Below are 20,042 nucleotides of genomic sequence, written 5' to 3' on the forward strand. Positions count from 1 at the left end.
GAATGTATCTTGTCAATCACACTTGGCCAACACAGAATTCTACTCTACTCTACTCTACTCTACTCTACTCTACTCTACTCTACTCTACTCTACTCTACTCTATTCTATTTAGTTTTGCCAACTCCACTGGCATGCAATTAAAACTGACGATCGTGAGGTGGTCATAGGTTGAGGATGGACTCTATATATCTGATGTATTTCAGCATTTAGAATAAAGAAAGAGCTGTGGTGGCGCAGTGGTTAGAATGCAGTATTGCAGGCTATTTCTGCGGACTGCCAGCAGGTCTGCAGTTCAGTCTCACTGTATCAAGGTTGACTCAGCCTTCCATGTTTCTGAGGTCGGTAAAATAAGGACCTAGATTGTGGAGGGCAATATGATGACTTTGTGAATGCTTAGAGAGGGCTGTAAAGCAGTGTGAAGCGGTATATAAGTTGAATTGCTACTTAAAGGCTTAGGGTAGGATAACAGATACACATTGAAACTTATATTCAACCATAAAAAGGTAACGGTTCCCCCGCACTTGTATGCTAGTTGTTTCCGGCTCTAGGGGGCAGTGCTCATCTCTGTTTCTAAGCCGAAGAGCCAGCACTGTCCAAAGACGTCTCATGTGGCCGTCATGACTAAATGCCAAATGTGCAAGGAACACTGTTACCTTCCCACCAAAGGTAGTCCCTATTTTTCTACTTGCATGTTTTATGTTCTTTCGAACTGCTAGGTTGGTAGAAACTGGGAAAAGCAACAGGAGCTCACTCTGTTATGTGACACTAGGGATTCGAACTGCTGAACTGCCGACTTTCTGATCAACAAGCTCAGGGTGTTAGCCCCTATATTCAGCCATATGTACCTCCTTAAGTAAAATAAAGCCAATGATCATATCTGAGCTTAGTCTACTTCCATTGGAGTGCTTCACTCAAAGTAAATTAAACCACCAAAGCTGGCCTAGATATCTGGAATAATTAGAATTGAAATTGGAATAATTAAAGAAAGAAAAATTTGAGCAAGGTAAAGAATTGGCTTAGCATGGAAACAGGGTAGCACAAATATGTCTTCATGCATTTTAAGGCAGGGAAAAAGAGGAAAAGGAGCCTTTTTAAAAAATACAAAAAAATTGCAGCCAGATAACGGGTATTTTCAAGCTAAACACTGAATGGCAAGTGGCAGGCAAGGAAAAAAAATCAAACTTAAATTGTTAGTATTTTGAAGAAATTGGTAATTCTGCGTTCTGATGGACTGATCCAGCATTTTTCACTGTGAATACAGGAAGTCCTCGACTTACAGCAGCTTGTTTAGTGACCATTCAAAATTACAACCGGACTGAAAAAAAGTGACTTACAACTGTTTTTCATACTTATGACTATTGCAGCATCCCCATGGTCACATGATCAAAAGTCAGATGCTTCGCAACTGGTTCATAGTTATGATGGGTTGCAGAGTCCTGGGGTCATTTGATCACCTTTTGCAACCTTCAGACAAAATCAATGGGGAAGCCAGATTCACTTAACAACCGTGTTTCTAACTTTACAACTGCGGTGATTCATTTAAGAACTGTGGCAAGAAAGGTCATAAATGTTGTGGCCCGCTTGCAGCCAACGGAGCTGGCAGCAGAGTCGGACAGTGAGGAAGTTGGGGAGGAACATGGGCCAGTCCTGGGGGCTGAGGAAAGCTCAGACGAGGGCTCTGCGTTGGAGGCAGAGAGGGAGTTAGACAGCAGCGAGGCAGAGAAACAGCTGGAGCCTGTTCCCAGTGTGTGAATGCACAGAGCTGCCAGGAGACAAGAACAACTAAGAAATCAGGGTTGACTTAAGAGTAAAGCCACACTTTGGAGGTGATTGGTGTTTCCCATAAGAAACAAAAGAGGTACGAATGGGGAGTGGGCTTTTGCAGGAAACAATTTGTTCATTGGGTCCGAAAAGTTCTGTTTGTAATTATAAGAGACTCTGTGCCAAGTTTTGCCTTGCCCTGTATTTGGAAACTAGTTATCTGGCAGCACTCCAAACGAGAAAAGGTGCGTGTGGATAAACTTTCCTCTGAAAGACTGTATGCTAAGCATTGCTGACTGTGAATGACAGGAATTCACAGTCCTGTAAATAAAAGAGGTTTTGTGGGGACCAAAGCTTTGCTTCTTGCTTTCTAAGGAAGCCTGGGACAGAACAATAACATGGGGCAAAGCTCACTTAACTAATATCTCACTTAGCAACACAAATCTTGGGCTCAGTTGTGGTCAATTGTGGTACTCCCCTTGTATTCTTGGAATGACTGATATTTCTGATGAATGCTCTATTATAACCAAGACAAGGAAAACAGAACAAATGTATATTGTTTGTGTCCTGGATAGCATTACAGAAAAGGTTGCAATTAGTAGATGAAATGTTCTGAAGGGAAGGGAATTTAAAGTGAGTGTTTTGTACTCATTTAAAACAGGGAATAGAAATGCAAATCCATTTTGAAAAGCGGCTTAATAAAAAGGTGTCTTTGATCTTTTGCAGCACTTTAAAGAAATTGTGGAAATATCTTTTTCCCCTCCTGTCTCCTCATTGAATGGATTTGGCTTTGGTTGGGATGTAGACATGTGGAACAAGGTATAATCCCTTTGAACTGTGCTGTTCATCAATTTCTACACTCCTGACCCAACAGTACTTTTTCTGCCAAAAGTTAGAGGGAATAGCTTTTCTTTGTGGATTGATCTCAGGTTTCCATATATCAGCTCAGAAAAAGTTATTCCATTCCAGAAGTAATTGATCCAATCATTCTGCGTGGAACTTAGGAGGACCAGAGGGGCAAAACTGACTGGGAAAGCTAACATCCCAGATGGGTTAGCAGAGTTTTTATTATGAAAGTTATATTTAACTCACTACACCCCAGACTTTGATAGCTGGAATGTACTTCTTTCCAGGAGGAAAAAATGGGGGCTCAATTCTTTCTTAAAACGTTGCTTTTAGACAGAGGCGCAGAGAAATCCAAATTCTTGATTGGATGCTGAAACAATGCTGGTAAAGAAATGATAGGATGTAAAGGACTTCCTTCCCCTCCCCTCCTCTTCCAATAAGAGGAGGAGGTCAGGGGTGGTTTCTGGATGGCTTTACTGCCAGTTTGCTTGTGCATGCGCTGGATGCAGTCTGTGCGCGCATGCACAGTTCAATTAAAATGGTTCTGTGCATGTTCAGAACTCAAAAACAAGATGGCAGCGTTGGTGATCAGGGAACTGGTTTGGGGGCATGGCAGGCCTGGGTCGCTGCCAGGTCCAGGGACCCAGGCTACCATACCACTATTGGTTTGGCCGAACCAGGCCGAACCAATAGGAACTCGCCGCTGGAGGATGTAGACTAAAAGCCATTCCATATAGTCACCCAATATCATTAGAATCAAGATGACAAGCAATGTTGAATGTTGATTGGGATGACAGGCCTGGAAGCCATGTTTTACGTTGGGCCTTCAGGCCTGCCACCTTTTCTACTGTGGGAAAATTGGGGTGGGGGTTTATATGGAGTATGGGAAATATATAGCCCAAATAACATTCCATTCTCAGAGAGTCAAGGACATCTTGCCCTGCATCTGGAGAGGCATGACTGGGAGGCATCTCCAGTTGGGAAAGTGCCTGATTGGGCCATGTGATGGAGATGTGGGTGTTGGGCAGGGACTTGAACTTTCTTTTGGGTGGGGAAAACCTGGAAGCTTTCAGATTCGGGTTTTCCCAGACGTGCCAATACGAATCTCTAATAAAATGGAACTTTGAGGAAACTCAAGCCTCGGAGTCTTCTTTCTTTAATTGGGGGTGTTACTTGGAACCCTGATATGGGATTTCTTAAATAAGAAATGATGGAAGGGGTATGCTAATTAAATAGGCTATATGTTTTAAAATGTACTAGTCACAAACAAGCCTTGAGGATGCATAAAATAGCTCTTTTGCTTGTGGCAGAGGTAGAAGACCTGGTTCACATCCTATTTGATTGCTGCTTGTATAAGGAGGTGAGAGACAGGTACCTTGGTCCATATAACAAACGAAGGACTACTTGGGATCCCCATATCAAACAACTCACTTTATGTGTGGCCAGAACCAGGAAATAACATTGGACACAGCACAGTCCTTAAACAAAATGGTTCGGTTGAGCTCTGCATACGTGGGGCTGATTGGGGTAGATTGTAAGGGTGACACCGAAATACAATTTTATGTCCTTTTATTCTAATTAACATATTTATGTATTAAATTATATTGTATCTTATCCTATAACTATTGTATTTTACCTTACTCTTATTTTAAATTGTTTGCATAAGATTTTATTGGTGATATGTGTTTGAACCTTGTGCTTTGATATGGCCTATAGGCTAATCAATAAAGCTATCATATCTTTTGCTTGTGGTCATCATTTGTATATACAGTTATATACATTAATTTTGGTCCTTGAGGACACTGATTCTACTGTAATCTGTTGCTAAATAATTCTTGTGTTCAATTATTTTGAAGTAGTTATTCAAACATCCTTTGGGATCTGCTTTTATGTAATTTAACATCGTCCTTCTGTGTCTGTGTCATCAGAGAATGGTGCATGATCTTTCCCTATACAATATCCTTTCAACAGAGAGAACCAGTTTGGCGTAGGGATGAAGGTGCCAGACTAAAAACTGGGAGAATGGGAGTTCTAGTTCTGTTTTAGGCATGAAATCTGGCTGGGTGACTTTTGGGCCAATCTGCCAGCCAGATCTCCAGCATAGTTTTCTGAAGCCTCCTTGGTCTTGGCTGCCAGAGAAATGGAGAGGAGGGGATGGGCATTTTGGTTGGGGAAGCGAGCTGGTGTGACACAGTCCCATGAGAACTGGAAGGGAATTCTGCACTCATGAACTATGGCCCTGCTGAGTGGAGTTGTTTATACTTCCTGCCAACTGTCCTGTTCTGAACTAGGCTTCCTGATACATTAAAAAGCACATGCTTAATTCCCAAAACCCTCTTTTTATTTCAAAGGCTGTGAATTATGTTCATTCACAGCCTGTAATGAGTCCCAAATACTTGTAAAGAGTCCTACAGAAGGCTGCCAAAGTCCTTCGGGATAACGCTGATAAGCGCCCATCTTTATCTTCCTTGAAATGCTGCCAAACACTTAACTGGCAATTAGCTTGGCAAGGCCACATGGAGCAAAGAGTCAAACGGAGCTTCAGAACGTAAACCCACCAACATGAATCAAGTTATTTCCTGCAAAGGCTCACGTGTCTTTGCTCCTCCTTTATGTCCTATGGGAGGGGCCAATCACATCCAATTCTTATTCCCAAGTTGTCCCCCTGTCTTAACTGTTCTTGCCTTCTGGCAGCTCTGCACATGAGCACACTGGGAACAGGGGGAGCCTGTTCCTCTGCCTCACTGCTGTCTGACTCTGAAGGCTCTGGAGGCAGCACATAACTCCCAGATGGCCCTGGCCCCCTCTCTGCCTCCGATGCAGAGATCTCGTCTGAGTCTTCCCAGACTCCAGGACTGGTCCAGGCTCCTCCCCAACCTCCTCGCTGTCCAACTCTGCTGCCAGTTCTGCAGGCTGCCGGCAGACCACAATGCATCCTGAGACTCCAGATGTGAGAAACACCTGCAGAGGAGCTTTCCCATAACATCATACTAGACATTGATTGGATTCTCAGTGCTGGACCCTGGGGGGAGGGATTTGGGGTGGCTTTCACTGTGTAACGTTTGTGTGCTTTGGTTCAGATCTTACCCTGCTTTTGCTGCTATCAATTCAAACTTAGTAAAAGTATCCCTCTTCTATAAGCCTATATAATAGGTTTCTATTCTATTCTATAAACTTCTATGGAGTTGGGGATTTTCTTTCTTAAATTCTGAGCAGAGGCAGGGCTGGCATTAGAGAATATCACTCTCTCAGCATCTCACTAGGTTGCTATTCTGAGGAAAATAGGAGGAATGAATATTACGTATGTTTGCCACCTCGAGTTATTTATTTTTTAAAAAGTTGGAATAAAAGAAACATATATCTATATCTATATCTATATCTATATCTATCTATCTATCTATCTATCTATCTATCTATCTATCTATCTATCTATCTATCTATCTATCTATCTATCTATCTATCATCTATATATCTATCATCTATATATCTATATATCTATATATCTATATATCTATATATCTATATCTATCTATCTATCTATCTATCTATCTATCTATCTATCTATCTATCTATCTATCATCTATCTATATATCTCTATCTCTATCTCTATGTCTATCTCTATGTCTATGTCTATGTCTATGTCTATGTCTATGTCTATGTCTATGTCTATGTCTATGTCTATGTCTATGTCTATGTCTATGTCTATGTCTATGTCTGTCTGTCTGTCTGTCTGTCTGTCTGTCTGTCTGTCTGTCTGTCTGTATTGAAATAAGTACTTGAAGACTGCTGGCAGCAGACATTGCAAGTTCATCTTTCATAAATGTGATCGTGGATCCTGGGTTATGCACAATCTCAGACTAAGATTGATTCTACGGTGCCTTCCAATGCTATGTTTTAAATACTTTTGTTTCCCAAAGACACCCCGACTCTCCTCTGTTCTTTGATAACACATCCCATTGTCCCAAATGTGCACTCAGTCTAATCAAGGAAGTCGCCAGATTGAACAAATCTCCATTGATTCACGCTCTCAATTTTATTTCATTAAGCCCGTGATCACTTGCTTGACTGATCACACGGTTGATTAATTTTGTATGGTGTCAAAACAATTGTTCTGAAGGAGAAAGCAGGTGATACACACGTCCATTTGTCAAACATGGCTGCTCATAAGTTTTATTGCTGCCATTAACTTCCCCAAATGATAACATACTTTTAGAACAGGGTAGCTTAGTTCAACCATTGCACGACAGTCATCATTGTTTTAACTTTTTGGACAAAAGCTGATTTGGCAGGGTAAGTTAGATAATGAAGAGTGTGGCAGACATTGTTACTGCAGAGGTATTCAGGCTCTTTGTGAGAGAAAAAAGGGGGGGGAAACAAACTCTTAAGTTGGTGTCTGTCTCATCCCTTGGTTTATGATTGATGGCAGGTGGTTGAAACTCTCTTGTTTGTCTAATGATTTCTTCTGAGCAGACATATATAAAAACCTGCTGGTAATCAATTAACCAGGTATAAAAATCACCCAAGGCCAAATTCAAAGCCTCAGTTTGATTCAAAGTGTTGACTCAGTCTGAATTGTTGACCCAATTCCAGAAAAGATTTATGCATGCGTTCAGAAGGATGAGGCTAACTATTGTCTTAAAAGGCAATGAAAGGCAGAGTCAGGCTAGATGTATTGCCATCAGCAGTTCTTTGGGGATATTTTAAGGGTATTATTCCCATGTCTCTTTGGTTATGCCCATGTGGTGATAATTCAAGAGAAACTCTAAGCCACTTATCTAAGTCTCACCTGCGGCCCTCTGTAATGTTGCCCCACTAGATTGTAAACTTTTAGCATGATGTGATTTCTAGCAATATTCATATACATCCATCTGTCAGGCCTGTAATTATGTTCCTTTTAGGATCTTTGGCCTGCCACACTTTCTATTAATTTCTTATGCTGTTTCATTAGTGTAGTAGTTGGGAGGGGGGAATAGAAAGGAGTAGATTTATGGAATGTATTGTTGTGATTCTTTTCTAGAAGCTCAAGGTCATCTTTTGTCTCTGCACCTCGACACCTGACCGGAAGCAGAGGGGTGTAGATGCCAGCGTGGAAGAGGATGATTGGAACATGTGATGGGATTATGCGTGTGGGGATAAGATCATGAACTGGGTGGAATTCCAGGAAGAAAATCAGAGTTGGAATTCCACAGACGTGCTAACATGCCTGTATGATTAAATTGGAACTTTAAGGATGATTCTGCCTTTGACTCTGATTGATTTCATGCATGGTATTTAGAACGCTGACACCATCTGTCTGTCTGTGCTGTGACCCAGGCTTCCCCAAAAAGCACGAGCAGAGTCCTGCTCCTGACAAAACCCCTTTTATTAAACAAATGTGAATTCCTCTCATTCACATTCAGCAAAGACCTGGCAAACAGTCTTTCAAAGGAATATTTATGACTACAGACCTTATCTATCTTGGAAAGCTGCCAATGTAAATATTTTCCCAAATGAGGTGCTGTGCAAGGAAAGACAGGGCACGGAGTCTCTGAGATTCACGGACAGAACTTCACACTCCTGAAACAAATCTAACAACTGACCGAATGAATTGTTTCTTGCAAAAGCCGACTCCCCTTTCGCTCCTCTTTTATGTCCTATGGGAGGGTCCAATCACCTTCCACCTGTGGCTTTACTCCCAAGTCTACCCTGATTTCTGAGTTGTTCTTTTCTTCTGGCAGCTCTGGTGCATACTGTTCCTCTGCCTCACTATTGTCTAGCTCCTTAGGTACCTGATCACTGCCAGATGGCCTTGGCCCAGCCTCTGCCTCTGACGCAGAGCCCTAGTCCGAGCCTTCCCCAGCCTCCAGGACTGGCCCATGCTCCTCCTCAATCTCCTCACTGTTCAACTTTGTGACTAGCTTTGCTGCCTGCCTGCCTGCCTGCCTGCCTGCCTGCCTGCCTGCCTGCCTGCCTGCCTGCCTGCCTGTCTGTCTGTCTGTTTGTCAATGAACTCCAGGCAAGCCAAAATGTTGGATTCCCTTGTTCTAAGCCAGATGATACTGTATTATTCTCAACATAAGGATTCTGAACAAGACTTTCATTTATCAGATCTTGAAGAAATCTCTGGGCAACAGAATGTAATTTCTGCTTGCTGTACCTCTTTCAAACAAGATCTCAGAAGTGTCCTCTGAAGTCACCCGGTTTTTGCAACCATGTGTATAATACATGGCATCCTTAATTACTTTTGAAGACTCATTTATTCATTATGTTATATGTATTCTGATTTATTTTAGGTCCTAGTTTACTCAATATTTCTCTCTCTGTGTGTATTACAGTTCTACTGTTAGTTATTTTACTGTATCTGGCCTTATGGCTGTAATGAAGTGATTTGACATGATTGATGAAAGGTACTACCTTTCTAGTCACTAAGAATGTGCAGGTCAATATTTATGAATAGTTGGCCAGAATTTGCGGATTTAGGGTAGCATACAAATTTTATGAAGTAAGGAGGTTAAAAAAAATAACCACTTTAGTTTCAATTTTCTTGAAGGTTCAGAATACTGGTTTTCATGCAGGTCCCAGAATATTTACAACTGCACGTTTTATAGAATAACAGAGTTGGAAGGGACCTTGAAGCTCTTCTAGTCCAACCCCCTGATTAGCCAGGAAATCCTACACCACTTCAGACAAATGGTTATCCAACATCTTTTTAAAAACCTTCAGTTTTGGAGCATTCACAACTTTTGGAGGCAAGTTGTTCCACTGGTTAATTGTTCTAACTGTTGGGAAATTTCTCCTCAGTTCTAAGTTGCTTCTCTTCTTGATTAGTTTCCACCCATTGCTTCTTGTCCAGCCTTCAGGTGTTTTGGAGAGTAGTTTGACTCCCTCTTCTTTGTGGCAGTCCCTGAGATATGGAAGACTGCTATCATGTCTCCCCTAGTCCTTCTTTTCATTAAACTAGACATACCTAGTTCCTGCAATTGTTCTTCGGATCTTTTAGCCTCCAGTCCCCTAGTCATCTTTGTTGCTTTTCTCTGCACTCTTTCTAGAGTTTTTATTCTGGAAGTTGAACATCCAGATACAAAGACATATTTCTTCTTCATGGTTATTTAAGTATGAACTAGCCACCATTAAAAAAAAACCTGAGTTAGATATGAGCTGGGATGGTTTGAATATTACTTTTAACATGATTTTCTTAACAAGGTTCTTCCTTACTATACCTTCAAGAACCAAACTGGCATTTCTTGACTTTTGACCATGAGTCCAGAATTATGGTAGTAGATCACACCAATCATTAAGCAGGTCAACACATGGCTGTGCCTGATTTTGCTACTTTTTGGCAGCAATTGTTGAGTGAATCACTATTGTTAAATGAACCCAGTGGTTGTTAAGCAAAAGCATTGTCTGCAAGGGGTGATTTTGCCAGAAGCTGGAAACGAATGCCAGTTTCTGACAAAAGATGTGATACATGTACAGAAATAATCCACCCATTCCATGAACATCTGGAAAAGAGAAAGAGCTTTTCTCTTAAGAGCCAAATTCCTATGGGAACAGGTCACAGGGAATCGCATGGTAGGCAGGGCTGAAGCAAGGAGTAAGTGGGCCCAGAACCAAAGTTGTGCTGGTTCCATGGATAAAAAAAGGTGAGATAAAAAAGGAAAGAAAGTCAAGTTGCTGGCTGGGGCCATTTGATCAAAGACCTGCCTCTTATTTAGATGTGCCTACATGTCTACCTGATGCACTTTAGAATAGAGCAGGGCTTCAATCATTCAGTTGTGGCCCTCATTTTAACTCTATCATCTCTATCTGTCTATCTATTTCTTTTATGCACACTGAGAGCATCTGCACCAAAGACAAATTCCTTGTGTCTCCAATCACACTTGGCCAATAAATAACTCTATTCTATTCTATTCTATTCTATTCTATTCTATTCTATTCTATTCTATTCTATTCTATTCTATTCTATTCTATTCTATTCTATTCTATTCTATTCTATTCTATTCTATTCTATTCTACTCTATTTTATTCTACTCTATTCTATTCTATTCTATTCTATTCTATTCTACTCTACTCTATTCTACCCTACCCTACCCTACTGGATTCTATTCTATTCTATTCTATTCTATTCTATTCTATTCTATTCTATTCTATTCTATTCTATTCTATTCTATTCTATTCTATTCTATTCTATTCTATTCTATTCTATTCTATTCTACTCTACTCTACTCTACTCTACTCTATTCTATTCTACTCTATTCTATTCTACCCTACCCTACCCTACCCTACTGGATTCTATTCTATTCTATTCTATTCTATTCTATTCTATTCTATTCTATTCTATTCTATTCTATTCTACTCTACCCTACCCTACTCATCCATCATCTATCTATTTATCTATCCATCCATCCATCCATCCATCCATCTATCATCTATCTATCTTCTATCAATTTTTTATGCCATCCATCTCCCCCATAAGGTGACTCTATGTGGTTTACAAGTCATAAAACAAGTAGAAAAGTAATTATAACATTAAAACTACACATATTAAGATTTTAAAACTATACTGAAGTCAGAATTAAGAGACAGATGGGATAGTGATAAGGTATTCTTACCCTGTCAGCTACCTCCAGTGGTGAGCTTTTAACACCCTTTTTACACTCCCTTTGTTTTCCAGCAGAATCTCTCGTTTCTTGTTTTCTTGGCCTATTTTACTAAAGGTCCCCTTACAAGGCTTCAATGGGGAGGTTTGGTGATGGTTGACAGACAAATAACAGATCCAATCTCCCCAATCCTGCTTATGTACTTGCATTTGTATGCTTTTGAACTGCTAGGTTGGCAGGAGCCAAGGAGAGGATGGGAGCTCATCCTGTAGTGTGGAGCATGGGTCTCTAATCTGGGCTGCCACCTTTCAAGCTGACAAGCCTAGTGTCTTAACTGCTGAGTCACCATGCCAATCTAACCAAGACACTGCAAGAAATATAGCTCTCTCCTAATACTGGATCCTTCACATAGTATTGTTTTCCAATGTCCAGAGTAGCATAGATGCCCATTCACGACTTAACAGATAACAAATTAATAGAGTTGAAGGGTCCATCTGCCTGCCCAAGAAGGAGACCATGCACCATTTCTGACAAATTGCTGTCCAATCTCTTCTTGAAACTTCCAGTGATGAAGCTCCCACAACCTCCAAAGGCAGCTTCTGTTCCATTGGTTGATTGTCCTCACTGTCAGAAAGTTCCTCCTTGTTTCTAGGCTGAATCTCTTTTTGGTCAGTTCCCATCCATTATTCCTTGTCTGGCCTTCAGGTACTTTGGAAAATAGCTTGATCCTCTCCTCTCTGTGGCAGTCCCTCAAATATTGGAATACTGCTATCATCTCTCCCCTGGTCCTTCTCTTCCCTAGACTAGCCATGCCCAGTTCCTGCAATTGTTCATTGTACATTTTAGTCTCCAGTCCCCTAATCATCCTGGTTGCTCTTCTCTGCACTTTTTCTAGAGTCTCAACATCTTTTTTATAGTGTGGTGACCAAAACTGGATGCAGTACTCTAGGTGTGGTCTTACTAAGGATATATAGAGTGGTATGAGTATCTCACTTGATCTTGATTATATACTTCTGTTAATTCAATTTAGGATTGCATTGGCTTTTTTGGGCTGCCTTAGGTCGTCCTTGTGTGGTATCTACCCAAGTATCTTTTGTCATATAATCAGCTTTTCCTTGTCAGTGCCTCCAGATGAAGCTTGATTAAAAGATCCATTTTATGTGCAGTTGTTACATTATAGGTCTGATCAACTTTGGTCACACCCTCTATGTCTGCCTAAATCTGAGAATATGTTTCTTTCACAAAGATCAACTCCTATGGATGAATCTTCCATGACTCTGAATGTAGATTTAACAGCTTTACAAAAAAAAGGTGACATTGCTTACTATTTTCTCTCTTCTCCATTTTCTGGAAGAATGGTTTTTGGGGCACTGCATTAAAGAACATTTGTTTCAGCAAAGTTAATTTCAAATGTCAACCCTGGTTGGCTGGGGAGGACTAATTAGGAGGGAAGAGAAAAAGACAACAGTCAGATATTTGAAAACAGAGTCACAAAAATGCTGGGAATTCAATTTTAGACGCAGTCAACCCTGAAGGACATTCTGAGCTGGTCATTAGCTTTGGTTTCCTAATTTTGGCTGCAAATGTTAGTCAATACTGCAAACCGACTACAAATAACAAATTGAGGGCCTGTTAGCACAGTTGGGAGAGATATTTCAAGGCCATCACACAAAAATAATCCTGGCAAAGTTCCAGGTTATTCTTGGGGAACATTTTTACAGGTGTCATCATAAACGTGACCAAAAGAAGATTTTAAAAATCCAAATATGTGAGAAAGCAAAAAAACCAACAACAGTCAAGTTGTCTAACCAAGTTGAGATCATTGCATGCTTAGCTCTTGGAAGTCAAGTCTTCAATTCCCCTTGTATCCCCAATCATGTTTGGGCTGAGCTAAAAAACAATAAGATGTGTGAAGTTCAACTCCTAGAATTGATTGGTCAATTATGGATCAACTTAAAGTTGCTGAGGTTGAGAAACACAGCTAACATAGAATAACAGAGCTGTAAGGGACCTAAGGGGTCCAACCCCTGGTCCAACCCCCTGCTCAAGCAGGAGAGTCTATCCCTTTTCAAATAAATGGCTGTCCAGTCTCTTCTTGAAAGCCTCCAGTGATGGAGCACCCACAACTTCTGAAGGCAAGTTATTCCATTGGTTGATTGTTGTCACCATTAGGAAATTAGTTCTAGTTTGCTTCTTTCCTTGATTAGTTTTCACCCATTGGTTCTTGTCTTGCTCTAGGGCAGTGATGGTGAACCTTTTCAGCAACGATTGCCCAAACTGGAACGTGTGTGCATATGTGTGCATGTGCCACAGTGCAGGAAACCAAATACCAGGTGGCCGGCGCGCACATGCGCACCAGCCAGCTGGTCTTTGGGTTTCCAGCATGTGCATTCGTGCTGGCCAGATGGCCTTCAACTTTCCGGCATGCGCATGCACACTGGCCAAATGGCCACAGCACTGGAAACCCGAAGACCAGCTGGCTGGCATGTGTGTGCCTGTTTTGGGAGCATTTTTCAGGTTGTTTTTCGGGCCGTTTGGGGCCTAAATTGGCCCCCCAAATGACCCAGAAAACAGCTTGTATTTTGGCTATTTGCGGGGCTGTTTTCAGGCCATTTTCCGGTGCTCCAGCACCTGCAAAAACCAACTGTGCATGTGTGCGCAGGAAATCAGAAGGGCAGCTGGTGACAGTGTGGGTGCCCACAAAGAGGGCTCTGCACCCCACCTCTGGCACACATGCCATACAGAGGTGGGTTCCTACCTATTCGGTCTGGTTCGGCCAAATAGTTAGTAACTCCGGCGGACACGTGGCCACACCGGTTCTATGATCGACAGCGCCATCTTGATTTTCTGTTCTACACATGCGCAGAACAATCTCCATTGAAAAAATATAATTTTTATTCCTTTTTTAATGTTGTGCACATGCAGACATTTTTTTACTACCCAACGGTAGTAATGGCAGCCAGAACCCACCCCTAGTGCCATCGGTCCGCCTTCACGGTTCGAGGGAAATCAGTGAGCCAGATACAAGAGCAATTTTCCTCTACATCCAAGCTCAGCTTTATGTTTTAAAGATAGAAAGGGGGTGTTCTTCTCTTTCTTTCTTTCAGCCTACTAAACAAAGTTTAAAAAAAAGGAAGCAGTGGTGGGATTCAGCCAGTTCGCACCTATTCGGGACAACTGATTGTTAACTTTCTAAGCAGTTTGGAGAACCGGTTATTGGAAGAAATCTTCTTTTGTTTATTTCCAATGGTAATCCTGCAAGGAAGGCAGGAAGGAAAAATTATGGTGTTGTTTGTAGCCTCATGTTTATTGCCCTGCTTACAGAAACTGCCTCTCCGGTTAACCCTTGTTACATTGTAACAGCTCAGGTGAAGCGTCCATCGACGTGAGTGATGTTAAGTTGTCCACGCCCACCCAGTCACATGACCACCAAGCCATGCCTACCCAGATGGTCATTAGGGCAGAGAACAGATTGTTAAATGATTTGAATGCCACCACTGGCTATGGGAACACAACCTTTTGCCATGCAATTCTCCCTCAATATCATGTCCTTTACTTGATATTGCATTGATTAGAAGTAGGTAGTTCACTTCCATGAGTGAGTGGGGTTGATGCAGCCCAGCACTGAGGGAAAGGCATCATTTTTTCTTAGAAGCCTCAGTAAGCACTGCACCAACAGAGTTGTGTCATTAAGTTGTAATCAGTTTCCTTTTCAAGGCATGAGATCAAGGTGTTATAGGCAATGCCATTCTGCTCAACTCAAGGAAGGAAGGAGATGAGTGAGAATCTATTGAGAAGTTTAGTAAGCATTTTCCACTTGACTAGCTTCAGAAAAGATCAGAGTCATTTCTCCTTGTCATTACAGACTAGGTTGCTTTTTGAATCTCATAATTTGCACAGGTGTGTGTGTGTGTGTGTGTGTGTGTGTGTGTAGTGTGCATGCACATCTTTTTGTGTATGCCTGCAACTGGCTAGATCAATGATGCCGAACCTTTTTCTTATGGTGTGCCACTATTGTGTGCTCGTGCGCTATCACACACACATGAGTGCCCACATCAATTCAATCCTCCCCACCCACTTTTGCATGCGTGCGCTAGCCCCCCATGCACATGCATGCACGACCCCTCCCCAGGTTCTGGAAGCTTTCCTGAAGTCTGGGGAGGATGAAAATGGCCTCCCCCAGCCCCCCTCGGAGGCCCTCCGGAAGCTGGAAACGGATTGTTTCTGAACTTCCGGTTGGGCCGTTGGAGCCGTTTTTCAACCTCCCCAGCCTCTGGAGGCTTTTCTGAAGCCCAGGGAGGGCGAAAACAGCCTCCCCCGACCCTTGAGAAGGCTGAAAATCAGCTGACCAGTGCACACATGCACACTGGAGCTAATGGCTGGCATGCCAGCAAATATCACTCCGTGTGCCACCTGTGACGTGCATGCCATAGGTTTGGCACCACAGGATAGAGCATGAGCAGGAATAAAGTAGAAAGAAGAAAAAGCCAATTGAAATTTATCATCTTTTATACTTAATATTGCCCATTTGTTTCACTGCAAACTCATATTCTTCTCCCATAGCTTGTATTTCCCATGCAGTAGGGGACAGCTTTCTCACTAGCCTCATTAATCTTCCCAACAGCCCTCTCCAAGTTCTGATTAAAATGAATTGTGCCATGAAACGCGCCAACTTCAGTGGTTCACTCACAATGAGGGCTGATGTCCAGCTAATGTTCATCCTTAGCCAGGTACCCCACCCTTATTTTGCTTAAGGTGAGAGAGCTGCTTTGGTGTAGAGCAGGGTGTCAAACTCAAGGCCCGTGGGCTGAATCCAGCCCGCAGGGTGCTTAGATCTGGCCCGCAAGGCTGCCCTGGAAACAGGGAAGCCCAACTTTCACTTCTAGAGAGTGTCACAGGGAGTATCATTGCTTGCACAATTCTGAACTTTGTTGGTAGGATGCAACACATCATTTGAATATCTTTTCCAAGGCTTTTGTGTCCATTGTACCGAGTGTTAGCCTGCAGCAGATTTCTTGTCTATGTTTTCCTTTATTGTTGGTAGTGTACATTTTAAAAAATAAATGTAAACTAAGGTCACCCCATCTAGTCTTGGAAAAATGTTCCATGGCTTAAAAAGGGAAAAAAAAATATCTTAGTGCCAAACTGGGACACATTTAATAGATTAACAGAGTTGGAAGGGTCCTTGTAGCTTCTCCATCAGAGGCAGGAGAACAGAGAGAGCTTTCTCAGGGTCCCCAGTTCAGTTCCGCCTGCAGAGACATCACATACAGATTAACAGTTGGAAGGGACCTTGTAGGTCATCTAGTCCAAACCCCTGCCCAAGCAGGAGATCTTACATCATTTCTGACATATGGAGGTCCAATCTCTTCTTGAAAGCCTCCAGTGATGAAGCTTCCACAACTTCCAAAGGCAACTTCTATTCCATTGGTTGATTGTTCTCACTGTAGGAAAGTTCCTCCTTATTTCGTGGTTGAATCTCTCCTTGATCAACTTCCATCCATTATTCCTCATCTGGCCTTCAGGTGCCTTGGAAAATAGCTTGACCCCCTGCTCTCTGTGGCAGTCCCTCAAATATTGGAAGACTGATATCATGTCTCCCTTGGTCCTTCTCTTCACTAGACTAGCCATGCCCACTTCCTGTAACTGTTATTCATATGTTTTAGTGCTCTTCCATGCACTTTTTCTAGAGTCTCAACATCTGTTTTACACTGTGGTGACCAAACCTGGATTCAGTAGAATCCTTCTGATCTTCTCACCACTGCTACAGACAGACTGGGTTATTCTTATCTGATCAGCAAACCACTTTATTACGAAATAAAACAAGAGGCACGCTAATCTGACTCTTACTCTTACTTGATAGTTCTGTTCTGTTTTCCATTCAACTCTGTAGTACTGTTTGAAGTTTCTCTTAAGCCAACACTGCATGAAGGAATTTGATCTTTGCAATATGTCTAATGAATTCATCTGACCCACATATCTGGGGTTATTGCTTAGTTTCCATTTTCAGAAACATGGCAGTCAATAGACCATATCAGGAAGAACGTGCACAAGAATATAACTTTCTGATACCCCAAAAGAATTTCATGAAATAAATTCAACAAACCAAAATGTCCATTTTCATATGCTGGTTGTTATATGGCTTTAATTTTTGAATGTGGGTCAATGGAGAAAAGTGATGGGGCGAATTTATAGAAAAATGTTTTGGGGTTGTCTTTTGCCATTATTACTCTTTTAGCAAATAGAGCAAATTCTTTATGAGCACTGTGCTGATTAGAACAGTTACCATTTGAACTTAACTCCTCTAAATAGTTGATAGAGAGAACATTAGGAGCCACGATGGAGCAGTGCTTAGAATGCAGTACTGCAGCTAATTCTGCTGACTGCCAGCTGCCAGAATTTTGGCAGTTCGAATCTCACCAGGCTCATCATCATCCTTCCATCCTTCCGAGGTGGGTAAAATGAGGACCCAGATTGTTGAGGGCAAGAGGCTGGCTGTATAAACCACTTAAAGAGGGCTGTAAAGCATTGTGAAGTGGTATATAAGTCTAAATACTATTGCTATGTACTTATAAGTCTAAGTAAATGGAAAGTTCCATGTTAAAAGAAATAGGGGTGGGTTTGGGACAGTATTTTTTATTTTAATTTGCACGATGGCACAGAAATATGCCTGAGCAAACTGCAGTGAAGCAGACTAGATACAAATTAAAGAGCTCATCAATTTGTTTCTGCTAAAGTAGTCCTCCATTTATAACAGTTCATTGAGTGACTATTCACTGGCACTGAAAAAAGTGAACCACGGCTGACTTTCACATTTGCAATCTTTGCAGTTTTCCCATAGTCACATGATCAAAATTCAAGCACTTGGCAACTGATTCACTCTTATGACAGTTGCAGTGTCTGGGGTCATGTGCAGGGTGGGCTTCAAAAATTTCAGCAATGGGTTCTCTGCCTGATTACTGGGTGGGCGTGGCCATGGTGGGCATGGCCTAGTCAGCCTCCTGCACCACGGCAGTGTGCGTGTGTGTGTGTGTGGCATTTTCACCTCCCCCAGGCTCCGGAGACTTTCCTTGAGCTCTGGGAGGGTGAAAACTGCTTCCCCCTGGCTGGCTCCGGAGGCCGTCGGGAGGCCAGAAATGGGTCAATTTCTGGAACTGCCAGGAAGCCTATTTTTTGCCCTTCCTGAGCCTCCGTGTGGGCCCTGCAGTTACCTCTCATCCAAACAGGCCGCGTGGAGACTCCTGAGAGGGGAGGGGTGGGAGGGGCATGGAGGGGCGGGGCAGGCAGGGCCAGCTAGGGGTGGGATTTGGAGGTTCTCTGAACCGACTATGATTTTAGCTATGGCTTCTCCCAAAATTGGGTGAACCTGTAGAGCAGCCCACTCCTGGTCATCTGATCACCTTTTGTGACCTTCTTACAAGCAATGTCAAAGGGGAAGTCAGATTCACTTAACAAACATGTCATTCATTTAACAACTGCAGTGATTCACTTAACAACACAAAAGGTCATAAAATGGGGCAAAATTCACTGAACAAATGTTTTATTTAGCAATAAAAAACTGGGGCCCGATTTTAGTCTTAGGTTGAGGACTATCTGTACTCTTAAATGCAACATTAATAATGTGTAGGTCTTTGGCTAGGATTTGACTTATTAAGTATCCATCAGTCTCAGACTGAATCTACTGTAAATATAGATTACCCATACATAACACTAATTTCTTTGATTGTTGTTTGACTCTTGCCTATTTTTATTTACTGGTCCCACTATGCATTTTCTCAGGGAAATCACTTGTTAAAGAAGTGAAACTTCTTTTTTTCACACTGACTATGCTGTACCATTTATGAACTGTTTTTCTTGGTCTCTAGGAGCCACATTGATAAAATCACCATCATTAAATGATATATCATTTTTCTTGAATTTTATCACTCCTGGCTATGGAGGCAGTTTTATTAAAAATGATTTCTATTGAGCAATTTTCTTTGTTTTATATCTCAATTTTCACCTTTACAACACTTCGGTATCAGTATACCTCATATGTACATACAGGTTATTTTTTATTTTTCTTACACATACACACACACACACACACACACACACTACATACATACATACATACATATGTATATGTATGTATATGTATGTATGTGTGTGTGTGTGTGTGTGTTTGTGTGTTGTATTTGTACTGATAAATAAATAAAGGGAGACTAGTATAGATCTATTTCGAGCTAATTAGCTCTCATCAGCTAGCCATACCCTTACTGGGATTTGAACCTGGGCTGTATTACATATTAGGCAGGAGTCTTAGCCACTAAGCCACAGGATCTCCTCCTTATCAGTTGAGCCAGGGAAATAGGTATGTATTTGTAGGTTGAAAAACAAATACATATATATATTGTGTTCCTATGTAACTACTAACTAGAAATTAGCAACATATACTAATCTATGCATTGTGTAAATGTTATAGTTATATTAATATACTAGCTGTGTTGCTGTGGCCCAGGCTGGTTAAATGGAAAAGAAAGAAAAGAAAAGAGAAAGTGCAAGTCCCCCAGCAGAGGCGGCCCCCACATGGAAGTAGCTAACATGCTTAACGACATAAAATACCACATCCTTTGTCGAGCTAAAGCACCTGTTGTTTACGCAGAAACGCTAAACCACAAAGCCTGTCCGGAGAACTCCGGGCATGAGAGAAAACCACATCCTATAGAAAGCTTCTAACCTGCTTAAGTTTTGCCCTGCAACAAGCTTTTAACCAATCATGTAATCATGTGCTGTATTACGAAAACCCTTCTTGTATGCCTTAATAAATACCGTCTCAATCAGCCGGTGGGGGTCTTTTGGCATCTCGCTGAGCTG

This window comes from Natrix helvetica (assembly GCF_964273705.1).
Source record: "Natrix helvetica genome assembly, chromosome: 9".
Classification (NCBI taxonomy): Eukaryota; Metazoa; Chordata; class Lepidosauria; order Squamata; family Natricidae; genus Natrix; species Natrix helvetica.